This window comes from Triturus cristatus, chromosome 8 (assembly GCF_964204655.1).
Source record: "Triturus cristatus chromosome 8, aTriCri1.1, whole genome shotgun sequence".
NCBI lineage: Eukaryota > Metazoa > Chordata > Amphibia > Caudata > Salamandridae > Triturus > Triturus cristatus.
The window spans coordinates 92,327,890-92,340,991 of NC_140591.1; the positions used below are offsets into that span (position 1 = coordinate 92,327,890).

A 13,102-nucleotide genomic window follows, 5' to 3' on the forward strand; every position below is an offset into this window, starting at 1 on the left:
ACCTTATGTACGCCCACCGTTCACAGGTCTACATAAAAATCTCTTTCCCTGAGGACATTTTCTCCCTAAACGAGGCACTGAAGCTGGCAGTCCACTGGCTCACCAGCAACCAGCTTAAACTCCACGCAAACAAAACGGAATTCCCTCTGATCTCCCCACCCAAACCAAATCCAGACTTCCAGGAATGGATCAAGACCATCACTGCACTAAACTGCCCTCCTACCATTATTGAGTCGGCGAAATCCCTGGGAATAACCCTTGACGGCAGCTTGCATATGCATGGCCATATAAACGCGCTGGCCAGAACGGCTAGATTCCACCTGAGCTACCCAAGAAACCTAAAACCCTTCCTCGATGTGTCCGGCCTTGAAATGGCAACCCAGGCCCTAGTCATTTCTAAACTTGAATATGGATGCTCTACTCTTGCAGGGCTACCCAAGAACTGTCTGGCCCCATTGAAAGCCTGCCTCAACACCGCCGCCAGACTCGCAACGGGTTGAAACAACATTTGACCACATTTCTCCCCCTGCCTCAAAGCTCTGAACTGGCTTCCCCTGAAGGCCAGAATACAATTTAAAGCGGCTTGCATAACTCACAAAGCTCTGTACGCGAATTCACCTACATTTCTTGCACAAAAACTCGTGATATCCGGACAGGCCAGAAACTCCCGATATGCCAAAAAGCACGCTTCGGGAAGAAAAAAACCTACAATCGAGCCTTCTCTGGGGCCGCTCCAAGAATCTGGAACTCTCTCCCACCCTCCATCAGAAGACTTCCGTCACTGGCACACTTTAAGAAGGAGACCAAAACTTTCTTTAATGGGAAAATAGCTCATCTAATGAATACTTTACAATCACCTCATAGGCTTGTTCCACCCTCCAACTCGGCATTATCCACGGCCTCCACGGATGACACATTTTTCTGGACTCCTGGGCATCCCCCCCAAGAGCTGAGACTGCGCGCCTTCTTGTACATGTAACTACCCGCTCTAATTTGTTATCCCACATGTAGCTTCGACCTCAGACGGGGTGCACCTCGTGGATATGGAAACCTTCTTGTATGGTTTTTTTATCTGCATGCTTCAATTTTCTCCCACATGTAGCTTGGACCTCAGACTGCGTGCTCCTCCTGTATATTGTATCCCTATCTCTCCCAATCTGATCCCTCCCATCCTTATGCGTTGTTTTCCTCCCCCTCAATCCTGTAAAGCGCTCTGATACCCTCACGGGTCTGGTTCGCGCTCTATAAAACTATAAATAAATAAATAAATGACACGCAGGCTCCGACCTCCCTATAGGTGCCAGCTGGGGAGCTAGCAAACCAGCAGCCTGGTGTTTTCACCAAGAGCCTGGCCTTGCTTTGCACTGGGCTCTAAGGCACTCTATCGGGCCGCTCCGCCATGTGGCAGGGGCTGCCGGACTACAACTCTTCAACTCATGCTCACCCGCAGAAGCATTGGCATGGCAATTTTTTTTCCCAGGGAGCTCTGGCTGCAAGTTTTCTTTTCTTTTTTTTATCAGAGACCGAGCCCTCGTATGCAAATCACGTCCATGTCCAGGGCCTGCCACCGTGTGTATAGAGAAGAGAGACTGAGATGAGGGTCTGAGTGCTCTATGGTTGCGTGGTCCTCGTTGCCAACGGCCTGACTTCAGCAGCCGCCCGTCCTTAAAGGCGGTGAGGCCACGCCCCCGCCCTTTTGGACATAAGGAGTGTATGTCAGGCTGAAGAAAGGTCAGCTTGACAGACACTCTTTATGTTCAGGCCAGGAGTTGGAGATGCGCTAAATGCGCAGGCTCCCGGCTGCCTAAGCTGAGGTTTGCTGGGCTGAGGATGTCACAGCTCTGGTGGGCCTGACCTCCTCGGCTCAGCAAAAGGTCCTTGAGGCCCTCCCCTCCTGTTGAGGGAGAGCTTCAGTGAAAGCCTCGTAGCTGGACGCTTCATTTTTAAACCCCGAAGCGCCAACGGCCGAGTGTCTGTCACCGACTCTGTCCCCATCCTGCTCTGTAACGAGTGAGCGACTGCTGCCTCCCCTCATTGGCTGACCAAGGTAGCAGTGGCAACCCTCTTGGCAGCTCCCGGAGGCCTGCAGCAGGTAAGTGTTGCTTTTTTCTTGACGCCGTTTGGTTCGTTTGTTCGTGTGCGCATGTATGAATGTATGTGTATTTGTGAGTGAGTGTTGTGTACGGGGTGTGTGCGAGTGTCTGCTTGTGAATGCATGGGTGTAAGTGAGTGCGTATGTGTGTGCGTGTGTGTGCGCCCCGCACCCCTCTCGGTTGTACTCGGCGGCCCTCGCTGCCTGGCTCTCCGGCTCACCCCCCCTGCTTTCGGGCTGCTGGGGAAAGCCAATAGATGGGGACCTGGAACCGATGCTGGCCCGTGCAGCAGCTCTGCGCCGCCGAGAGAAGAAAACCACATCTTGCGGGGTTGGGGTGGGGGTGGGGGGGGGGGGGGGGGAGGGGGTGTTGGAGTCGGTCCCGTGTTCTGTCTTATGGCACAGCTTTTTTTCTTTCTGGACCCAGTGTAAAGCGCAGCCGAATGTTCAATATCCGAGCGGAAAGTTATGGGCCCTGAGTGTTGCGAACCTGATGGCGTTTTTTTTTTTTTTTAAGAAACAAAAAATAAAAGAGTAGAATAGATCCCGCCCCCAAAAAAACGGAAGTGCCATTGGTCAGAGAGGCAAAATGCCTACAGCACCTGGTATTCCCAGGCGGTCTCCCATCCAAGTACTAACCAGGCCCGACCCTGCTTAGCTTCCGAGATCGGGCGCATTCAGGGTGGTATGGCCGTAGGCACGAGAGCGTGCCTGTTCAGGCCTCTTGTGCTGCGGCAGCCCGCTTGTCATCACCAGGCGTCCCTCGAGTACCTTTGCACATTTCCCTTTAACACCTGCCCTCCATATCAAACTTCCTGCACACTGCCAAGCACAGCCCTCTCTTGCACTTGCTTACTTTACACTTTCGCACAGGCTGGCTGCGACCACCCTTCTTTAGGGGCCGGCATTAGCAGCAGACCAGCAGCCGGACCTTTTTAACAAGCGCCGCCTAGCCTTGCTTCGCACTGGCCTCCAGGCACTTGCTTCGCCCTGGCCTCCAAGGCACTCTGCTCGGGACACTTCTCTATGTGCCGGGGGCTGCAGGGACTCCCGCTCAGCAGCTGATGCTCACCCGAACTCTGGGGAGGCAACTTCTTTACCCTCAATCTCTGGCTGCCGCAAGTCTCCTGTCTTTTTGTAAAAAAAGAAAAAACACCAAGAACTGGCCCCTCATATGCAAATAATGTCCGTGCCCCGCCCCCTCTGTCCGTATAGAAAAGAGAGTGAGGCGAGGGTCCGAGTACTGCCTGGGTCCATGGCCCTTAATGTCACGGGCCTGGCTCTCCGCCTCAGCGGGCCCCTGCTCCCGGGCTGCCTCGGACAGCCCAGCCGAGGGAGGGGGGCCCCCGGAACCGGGGCCGGCGCAGCCCATCAGCAGCGGCAGCTTGCAGCAGCTCCCCAGCCTTAGCTAGGGGTCCTCTGTCCTGTCTTAGGGCAAAGTTTTTCTTCATTTTCTTTCAGTTTTCGAGTTTAAAGTTAAGGGCCACGCATATTGTAAACTCGTTGCCGGTTTCTTTATAAATAAATAAAAAAAAAAAACAAAGAGGAGGAGGGAGAGGAGGAGAGCAGAATATATGTATATTTGTTAGAAAATGCTATGAGCCAGGAAGATTAGGTGTGATTGTGCAGGGGACGCGCAGCAGCGAGTGGCAAAATGCCTACAGCACCTGGTATTCCCAGGCGGTCTCCCATCCAAGTACTAACCAGGCCCGACCCTGCTTAGCTTCCGAGATCGGACGAGATCGGGCGCATTCAGGGTGGTATGGCCGTAGGCATGGGAGGCTGCCTGTTCAGGCCTCTTGTGCTGACACCACCCGCCACTCTGGAACCTTCTGCGCTGCGCACACTTGCACACTTCCCTTCAACAACTGCCCTCCCTTGGCAAGCTTGCTACAGATAGCCAAGCACAGCCCTGGCTTTCACCAGCCGTGCACTTGCTTATTTCACACTTCTGCCGCCAACATCTCCTACCTTATGTACGCCCACCGTTCACAGGTCTACATAAAAATCTCTTTCCCTGAGGACATTTTCTCCCTAAACGAGGCACTGAAGCTGGCAGTCCACTGGCTCACCAGCAACCAGCTTAAACTCCACGCAAACAAAACGGAATTCCCTCTGATCTCCCCACCCAAACCAAATCCAGACTTCCAGGAATGGATCAAGACCATCACTGCACTAAACTGCCCTCCTACCATTATTGAGTCGGCGAAATCCCTGGGAATAACCCTTGACGGCAGCTTGCATATGCATGGCCATATAAACGCGCTGGCCAGAACGGCTAGATTCCACCTGAGCTACCCAAGAAACCTAAAACCCTTCCTCGATGTGTCCGGCCTTGAAATGGCAACCCAGGCCCTAGTCATTTCTAAACTTGAATATGGATGCTCTACTCTTGCAGGGCTACCCAAGAACTGTCTGGCCCCATTGAAAGCCTGCCTCAACACCGCCGCCAGACTCGCAACGGGTTGAAACAACATTTGACCACATTTCTCCCCCTGCCTCAAAGCTCTGAACTGGCTTCCCCTGAAGGCCAGAATACAATTTAAAGCGGCTTGCATAACTCACAAAGCTCTGTACGCGAATTCACCTACATTTCTTGCACAAAAACTCGTGATATCCGGACAGGCCAGAAACTCCCGATATGCCAAAAAGCACGCTTCGGGAAGAAAAAAACCTACAATCGAGCCTTCTCTGGGGCCGCTCCAAGAATCTGGAACTCTCTCCCACCCTCCATCAGAAGACTTCCGTCACTGGCACACTTTAAGAAGGAGACCAAAACTTTCTTTAATGGGAAAATAGCTCATCTAATGAATACTTTACAATCACCTCATAGGCTTGTTCCACCCTCCAACTCGGCATTATCCACGGCCTCCACGGATGACACATTTTTCTGGACTCCTGGGCATCCCCCCCAAGAGCTGAGACTGCGCGCCTTCTTGTACATGTAACTACCCGCTCTAATTTGTTATCCCACATGTAGCTTCGACCTCAGACGGGGTGCACCTCGTGGATATGGAAACCTTCTTGTATGGTTTTTTTATCTGCATGCTTCAATTTTCTCCCACATGTAGCTTGGACCTCAGACTGCGTGCTCCTCCTGTATATTGTATCCCTATCTCTCCCAATCTGATCCCTCCCATCCTTATGCGTTGTTTTCCTCCCCCTCAATCCTGTAAAGCGCTCTGATACCCTCACGGGTCTGGTTCGCGCTCTATAAAACTATAAATAAATAAATAAATGACACGCAGGCTCCGACCTCCCTATAGGTGCCAGCTGGGGAGCTAGCAAACCAGCAGCCTGGTGTTTTCACCAAGAGCCTGGCCTTGCTTTGCACTGGGCTCTAAGGCACTCTATCGGGCCGCTCCGCCATGTGGCAGGGGCTGCCGGACTACAACTCTTCAACTCATGCTCACCCGCAGAAGCATTGGCATGGCAATTTTTTTTCCCAGGGAGCTCTGGCTGCAAGTTTTCTTTTCTTTTTTTTATCAGAGACCGAGCCCTCGTATGCAAATCACGTCCATGTCCAGGGCCTGCCACCGTGTGTATAGAGAAGAGAGACTGAGATGAGGGTCTGAGTGCTCTATGGTTGCGTGGTCCTCGTTGCCAACGGCCTGACTTCAGCAGCCGCCCGTCCTTAAAGGCGGTGAGGCCACGCCCCCGCCCTTTTGGACATAAGGAGTGTATGTCAGGCTGAAGAAAGGTCAGCTTGACAGACACTCTTTATGTTCAGGCCAGGAGTTGGAGATGCGCTAAATGCGCAGGCTCCCGGCTGCCTAAGCTGAGGTTTGCTGGGCTGAGGATGTCACAGCTCTGGTGGGCCTGACCTCCTCGGCTCAGCAAAAGGTCCTTGAGGCCCTCCCCTCCTGTTGAGGGAGAGCTTCAGTGAAAGCCTCGTAGCTGGACGCTTCATTTTTAAACCCCGAAGCGCCAACGGCCGAGTGTCTGTCACCGACTCTGTCCCCATCCTGCTCTGTAACGAGTGAGCGACTGCTGCCTCCCCTCATTGGCTGACCAAGGTAGCAGTGGCAACCCTCTTGGCAGCTCCCGGAGGCCTGCAGCAGGTAAGTGTTGCTTTTTTCTTGACGCCGTTTGGTTCGTTTGTTCGTGTGCGCATGTATGAATGTATGTGTATTTGTGAGTGAGTGTTGTGTACGGGGTGTGTGCGAGTGTCTGCTTGTGAATGCATGGGTGTAAGTGAGTGCGTATGTGTGTGCGTGTGTGTGCGCCCCGCACCCCTCTCGGTTGTACTCGGCGGCCCTCGCTGCCTGGCTCTCCGGCTCACCCCCCCTGCTTTCGGGCTGCTGGGGAAAGCCAATAGATGGGGACCTGGAACCGATGCTGGCCCGTGCAGCAGCTCTGCGCCGCCGAGAGAAGAAAACCACATCTTGCGGGGTTGGGGTGGGGGTAGGGGGGGGGGGGGGGGAGGGGGTGTTGGAGTCGGTCCCGTGTTCTGTCTTATGGCACAGCTTTTTTTCTTTCTGGACCCAGTGTAAAGCGCAGCCGAATGTTCAATATCCGAGCGGAAAGTTATGGGCCCTGAGTGTTGCGAACCTGATGGCGTTTTTTTTTTTTTTTAAGAAACAAAAAATAAAAGAGTAGAATAGATCCCGCCCCCAAAAAAACGGAAGTGCCATTGGTCAGAGAGGCAAAATGCCTACAGCACCTGGTATTCCCAGGCGGTCTCCCATCCAAGTACTAACCAGGCCCGACCCTGCTTAGCTTCCGAGATCGGACGAGATCGGGCGCATTCAGGGTGATATGGCCGTAGGCATGAGAGCGTGCCTGTTCAGGCCTCTTGTGCTGCGGCAGCCCGCGTGTCATCACCAGGCGTCCCTCGAGTACCTTTGCACATTTCCCTTTAACACCTGCCCTCCATATCAAACTTCCTGCACACTGCCAAGCACAGCCCTCTCTTGCACTTGCTTACTTTACACTTTCGCACAGGCTGGCTGCGACCACCCTTCTTTAGGGGCCGGCATTAGCAGCAGACCAGCAGCCGGACCTTTTTAACAAGCGCCGCCTAGCCTTGCTTCGCACTGGCCTCCAGGCACTTGCTTCGCCCTGGCCTCCAAGGCACTCTGCTCGGGACACTTCTCTATGTGCCGGGGGCTGCAGGGACTCCCGCTCAGCAGCTGATGCTCACCCGAACTCTGGGGAGGCAACTTCTTTACCCTCAATCTCTGGCTGCCGCAAGTCTCCTGTCTTTTTGTAAAAAAAGAAAAAACACCAAGAACTGGCCCCTCATATGCAAATAATGTCCGTGCCCCGCCCCCTCTGTCCGTATAGAAAAGAGAGTGAGGCGAGGGTCCGAGTACTGCCTGGGTCCATGGCCCTTAATGTCACGGGCCTGGCTCTCCGCCTCAGCGGGCCCCTGCTCCCGGGCTGCCTCGGACAGCCCAGCCGAGGGAGGGGGGCCCCCGGAACCGGGGCCGGCGCAGCCCATCAGCAGCGGCAGCTTGCAGCAGCTCCCCAGCCTTAGCTAGGGGTCCTCTGTCCTGTCTTAGGGCAAAGTTTTTCTTCATTTTCTTTCAGTTTTCGAGTTTAAAGTTAAGGGCCACGCATATTGTAAACTCGTTGCCGGTTTCTTTATAAATAAATAAAAAAAAAAAACAAAGAGGAGGAGGGAGAGGAGGAGAGCAGAATATATGTATATTTGTTAGAAAATGCTATGAGCCAGGAAGATTAGGTGTGATTGTGCAGGGGACGCGCAGCAGCGAGTGGCAAAATGCCTACAGCACCTGGTATTCCCAGGCGGTCTCCCATCCAAGTACTAACCAGGCCCGACCCTGCTTAGCTTCCGAGATCGGACGAGATCGGGCGCATTCAGGGTGGTATGGCCGTAGGCATGGGAGGCTGCCTGTTCAGGCCTCTTGTGCTGACACCACCCGCCACTCTGGAACCTTCTGCGCTGCGCACACTTGCACACTTCCCTTCAACAACTGCCCTCCCTTGGCAAGCTTGCTACAGATAGCCAAGCACAGCCCTGGCTTTCACCAGCCGTGCACTTGCTTATTTCACACTTCTGCCGCCAACATCTCCTACCTTATGTACGCCCACCGTTCACAGGTCTACATAAAAATCTCTTTCCCTGAGGACATTTTCTCCCTAAACGAGGCACTGAAGCTGGCAGTCCACTGGCTCACCAGCAACCAGCTTAAACTCCACGCAAACAAAACGGAATTCCCTCTGATCTCCCCACCCAAACCAAATCCAGACTTCCAGGAATGGATCAAGACCATCACTGCACTAAACTGCCCTCCTACCATTATTGAGTCGGCGAAATCCCTGGGAATAACCCTTGACGGCAGCTTGCATATGCATGGCCATATAAACGCGCTGGCCAGAACGGCTAGATTCCACCTGAGCTACCCAAGAAACCTAAAACCCTTCCTCGATGTGTCCGGCCTTGAAATGGCAACCCAGGCCCTAGTCATTTCTAAACTTGAATATGGATGCTCTACTCTTGCAGGGCTACCCAAGAACTGTCTGGCCCCATTGAAAGCCTGCCTCAACACCGCCGCCAGACTCGCAACGGGTTGAAACAACATTTGACCACATTTCTCCCCCTGCCTCAAAGCTCTGAACTGGCTTCCCCTGAAGGCCAGAATACAATTTAAAGCGGCTTGCATAACTCACAAAGCTCTGTACGCGAATTCACCTACATTTCTTGCACAAAAACTCGTGATATCCGGACAGGCCAGAAACTCCCGATATGCCAAAAAGCACGCTTCGGGAAGAAAAAAACCTACAATCGAGCCTTCTCTGGGGCCGCTCCAAGAATCTGGAACTCTCTCCCACCCTCCATCAGAAGACTTCCGTCACTGGCACACTTTAAGAAGGAGACCAAAACTTTCTTTAATGGGAAAATAGCTCATCTAATGAATACTTTACAATCACCTCATAGGCTTGTTCCACCCTCCAACTCGGCATTATCCACGGCCTCCACGGATGACACATTTTTCTGGACTCCTGGGCATCCCCCCCAAGAGCTGAGACTGCGCGCCTTCTTGTACATGTAACTACCCGCTCTAATTTGTTATCCCACATGTAGCTTCGACCTCAGACGGGGTGCACCTCGTGGATATGGAAACCTTCTTGTATGGTTTTTTTATCTGCATGCTTCAATTTTCTCCCACATGTAGCTTGGACCTCAGACTGCGTGCTCCTCCTGTATATTGTATCCCTATCTCTCCCAATCTGATCCCTCCCATCCTTATGCGTTGTTTTCCTCCCCCTCAATCCTGTAAAGCGCTCTGATACCCTCACGGGTCTGGTTCGCGCTCTATAAAACTATAAATAAATAAATAAATGACACGCAGGCTCCGACCTCCCTATAGGTGCCAGCTGGGGAGCTAGCAAACCAGCAGCCTGGTGTTTTCACCAAGAGCCTGGCCTTGCTTTGCACTGGGCTCTAAGGCACTCTATCGGGCCGCTCCGCCATGTGGCAGGGGCTGCCGGACTACAACTCTTCAACTCATGCTCACCCGCAGAAGCATTGGCATGGCAATTTTTTTTCCCAGGGAGCTCTGGCTGCAAGTTTTCTTTTCTTTTTTTTATCAGAGACCGAGCCCTCGTATGCAAATCACGTCCATGTCCAGGGCCTGCCACCGTGTGTATAGAGAAGAGAGACTGAGATGAGGGTCTGAGTGCTCTATGGTTGCGTGGTCCTCGTTGCCAACGGCCTGACTTCAGCAGCCGCCCGTCCTTAAAGGCGGTGAGGCCACGCCCCCGCCCTTTTGGACATAAGGAGTGTATGTCAGGCTGAAGAAAGGTCAGCTTGACAGACACTCTTTATGTTCAGGCCAGGAGTTGGAGATGCGCTAAATGCGCAGGCTCCCGGCTGCCTAAGCTGAGGTTTGCTGGGCTGAGGATGTCACAGCTCTGGTGGGCCTGACCTCCTCGGCTCAGCAAAAGGTCCTTGAGGCCCTCCCCTCCTGTTGAGGGAGAGCTTCAGTGAAAGCCTCGTAGCTGGACGCTTCATTTTTAAACCCCGAAGCGCCAACGGCCGAGTGTCTGTCACCGACTCTGTCCCCATCCTGCTCTGTAACGAGTGAGCGACTGCTGCCTCCCCTCATTGGCTGACCAAGGTAGCAGTGGCAACCCTCTTGGCAGCTCCCGGAGGCCTGCAGCAGGTAAGTGTTGCTTTTTTCTTGACGCCGTTTGGTTCGTTTGTTCGTGTGCGCATGTATGAATGTATGTGTATTTGTGAGTGAGTGTTGTGTACGGGGTGTGTGCGAGTGTCTGCTTGTGAATGCATGGGTGTAAGTGAGTGCGTATGTGTGTGCGTGTGTGTGCGCCCCGCACCCCTCTCGGTTGTACTCGGCGGCCCTCGCTGCCTGGCTCTCCGGCTCACCCCCCCTGCTTTCGGGCTGCTGGGGAAAGCCAATAGATGGGGACCTGGAACCGATGCTGGCCCGTGCAGCAGCTCTGCGCCGCCGAGAGAAGAAAACCACATCTTGCGGGGTTGGGGTGGGGGTGGGGGGGGGGGGGGGGAGGGGGTGTTGGAGTCGGTCCCGTGTTCTGTCTTATGGCACAGCTTTTTTTCTTTCTGGACCCAGTGTAAAGCGCAGCCGAATGTTCAATATCCGAGCGGAAAGTTATGGGCCCTGAGTGTTGCGAACCTGATGGCGTTTTTTTTTTTTTTTAAGAAACAAAAAATAAAAGAGTAGAATAGATCCCGCCCCCAAAAAAACGGAAGTGCCATTGGTCAGAGAGGCAAAATGCCTACAGCACCTGGTATTCCCAGGCGGTCTCCCATCCAAGTACTAACCAGGCCCGACCCTGCTTAGCTTCCGAGATCGGACGAGATCGGGCGCATTCAGGGTGATATGGCCGTAGGCACGAGAGCGTGCCTGTTCAGGCCTCTTGTGCTGCGGCAGCCCGCGTGTCATCACCAGGCGTCCCTCGAGTACCTTTGCACATTTCCCTTTAACACCTGCCCTCCATATCAAACTTCCTGCACACTGCCAAGCACAGCCCTCTCTTGCACTTGCTTACTTTACACTTTCGCACAGGCTGGCTGCGACCACCCTTCTTTAGGGGCCGGCATTAGCAGCAGACCAGCAGCCGGACCTTTTTAACAAGCGCCGCCTAGCCTTGCTTCGCACTGGCCTCCAGGCACTTGCTTCGCCCTGGCCTCCAAGGCACTCTGCTCGGGACACTTCTCTATGTGCCGGGGGCTGCAGGGACTCCCGCTCAGCAGCTGATGCTCACCCGAACTCTGGGGAGGCAACTTCTTTACCCTCAATCTCTGGCTGCCGCAAGTCTCCTGTCTTTTTGTAAAAAAAGAAAAAACACCAAGAACTGGCCCCTCATATGCAAATAATGTCCGTGCCCCGCCCCCTCTGTCCGTATAGAAAAGAGAGTGAGGCGAGGGTCCGAGTACTGCCTGGGTCCATGGCCCTTAATGTCACGGGCCTGGCTCTCCGCCTCAGCGGGCCCCTGCTCCCGGGCTGCCTCGGACAGCCCAGCCGAGGGAGGGGGGCCCCCGGAACCGGGGCCGGCGCAGCCCATCAGCAGCGGCAGCTTGCAGCAGCTCCCCAGCCTTAGCTAGGGGTCCTCTGTCCTGTCTTAGGGCAAAGTTTTTCTTCATTTTCTTTCAGTTTTCGAGTTTAAAGTTAAGGGCCACGCATATTGTAAACTCGTTGCCGGTTTCTTTATAAATAAATAAAAAAAAAAAACAAAGAGGAGGAGGGAGAGGAGGAGAGCAGAATATATGTATATTTGTTAGAAAATGCTATGAGCCAGGAAGATTAGGTGTGATTGTGCAGGGGACGCGCAGCAGCGAGTGGCAAAATGCCTACAGCACCTGGTATTCCCAGGCGGTCTCCCATCCAAGTACTAACCAGGCCCGACCCAGCTTAGCTTCCGAGATCGGACGAGATCGGGCGCATTCAGGGTGGTATGGCCGTAGGCATGGGAGGCTGCCTGTTCAGGCCTCTTGTGCTGACACCACCCGCCACTCTGGAACCTTCTGCGCTGCGCACACTTGCACACTTCCCTTCAACAACTGCCCTCCCTTGGCAAGCTTGCTACAGATAGCCAAGCACAGCCCTGGCTTTCACCAGCCGTGCACTTGCTTATTTCACACTTCTGCCGCCAACATCTCCTACCTTATGTACGCCCACCGTTCACAGGTCTACATAAAAATCTCTTTCCCTGAGGACATTTTCTCCCTAAACGAGGCACTGAAGCTGGCAGTCCACTGGCTCACCAGCAACCAGCTTAAACTCCACGCAAACAAAACGGAATTCCCTCTGATCTCCCCACCCAAACCAAATCCAGACTTCCAGGAATGGATCAAGACCATCACTGCACTAAACTGCCCTCCTACCATTATTGAGTCGGCGAAATCCCTGGGAATAACCCTTGACGGCAGCTTGCATATGCATGGCCATATAAACGCGCTGGCCAGAACGGCTAGATTCCACCTGAGCTACCCAAGAAACCTAAAACCCTTCCTCGATGTGTCCGGCCTTGAAATGGCAACCCAGGCCCTAGTCATTTCTAAACTTGAATATGGATGCTCTACTCTTGCAGGGCTACCCAAGAACTGTCTGGCCCCATTGAAAGCCTGCCTCAACACCGCCGCCAGACTCGCAACGGGTTGAAACAACATTTGACCACATTTCTCCCCCTGCCTCAAAGCTCTGAACTGGCTTCCCCTGAAGGCCAGAATACAATTTAAAGCGGCTTGCATAACTCACAAAGCTCTGTACGCGAATTCACCTACATTTCTTGCACAAAAACTCGTGATATCCGGACAGGCCAGAAACTCCCGATATGCCAAAAAGCACGCTTCGGGAAGAAAAAAACCTACAATCGAGCCTTCTCTGGGGCCGCTCCAAGAATCTGGAACTCTCTCCCACCCTCCATCAGAAGACTTCCGTCACTGGCACACTTTAAGAAGGAGACCAAAACTTTCTTTAATGGGAAAATAGCTCATCTAATGAATACTTTACAATCACCTCATAGGCTTGTTCCACCCTCCAACTCGGCATTATCCACGGC

General features: G+C 53.4%; 5 non-coding genes and 1 pseudogene across 5 annotated transcripts; all 6 read right to left on the reverse strand.

Moving 5' to 3' along the window:
* Positions 1-2,682: 2,682 nt before the first annotated feature.
* Positions 2,683-2,791, reverse strand: LOC146801438 (5S ribosomal RNA; annotated as a pseudogene).
* Positions 2,792-3,747: 956 nt separating this feature from the next.
* LOC146801439 (5S ribosomal RNA) lies at positions 3,748-3,866 on the reverse strand. Its single transcript, XR_014968152.1, has one exon. It is a non-coding gene; the product is annotated as a 5S ribosomal RNA (ribosomal RNA).
* Positions 3,867-6,743: 2,877 nt separating this feature from the next.
* On the reverse strand, positions 6,744-6,862 carry LOC146801440 (5S ribosomal RNA). Its single transcript, XR_014968334.1, has one exon. It is a non-coding gene; the product is annotated as a 5S ribosomal RNA (ribosomal RNA).
* A 956-nt stretch (positions 6,863-7,818) lies between these two features.
* Positions 7,819-7,937, reverse strand: LOC146801441 (5S ribosomal RNA). The gene has a single exon (XR_014968153.1). It is a non-coding gene; the product is annotated as a 5S ribosomal RNA (ribosomal RNA).
* A 2,876-nt stretch (positions 7,938-10,813) lies between these two features.
* LOC146801442 (5S ribosomal RNA) lies at positions 10,814-10,932 on the reverse strand. The gene has a single exon (XR_014968335.1). It is a non-coding gene; the product is annotated as a 5S ribosomal RNA (ribosomal RNA).
* A 956-nt stretch (positions 10,933-11,888) lies between these two features.
* On the reverse strand, positions 11,889-12,007 carry LOC146801443 (5S ribosomal RNA). The gene has a single exon (XR_014968338.1). It is a non-coding gene; the product is annotated as a 5S ribosomal RNA (ribosomal RNA).
* Between the last annotated feature and the right edge of the window lie 1,095 nt (positions 12,008-13,102).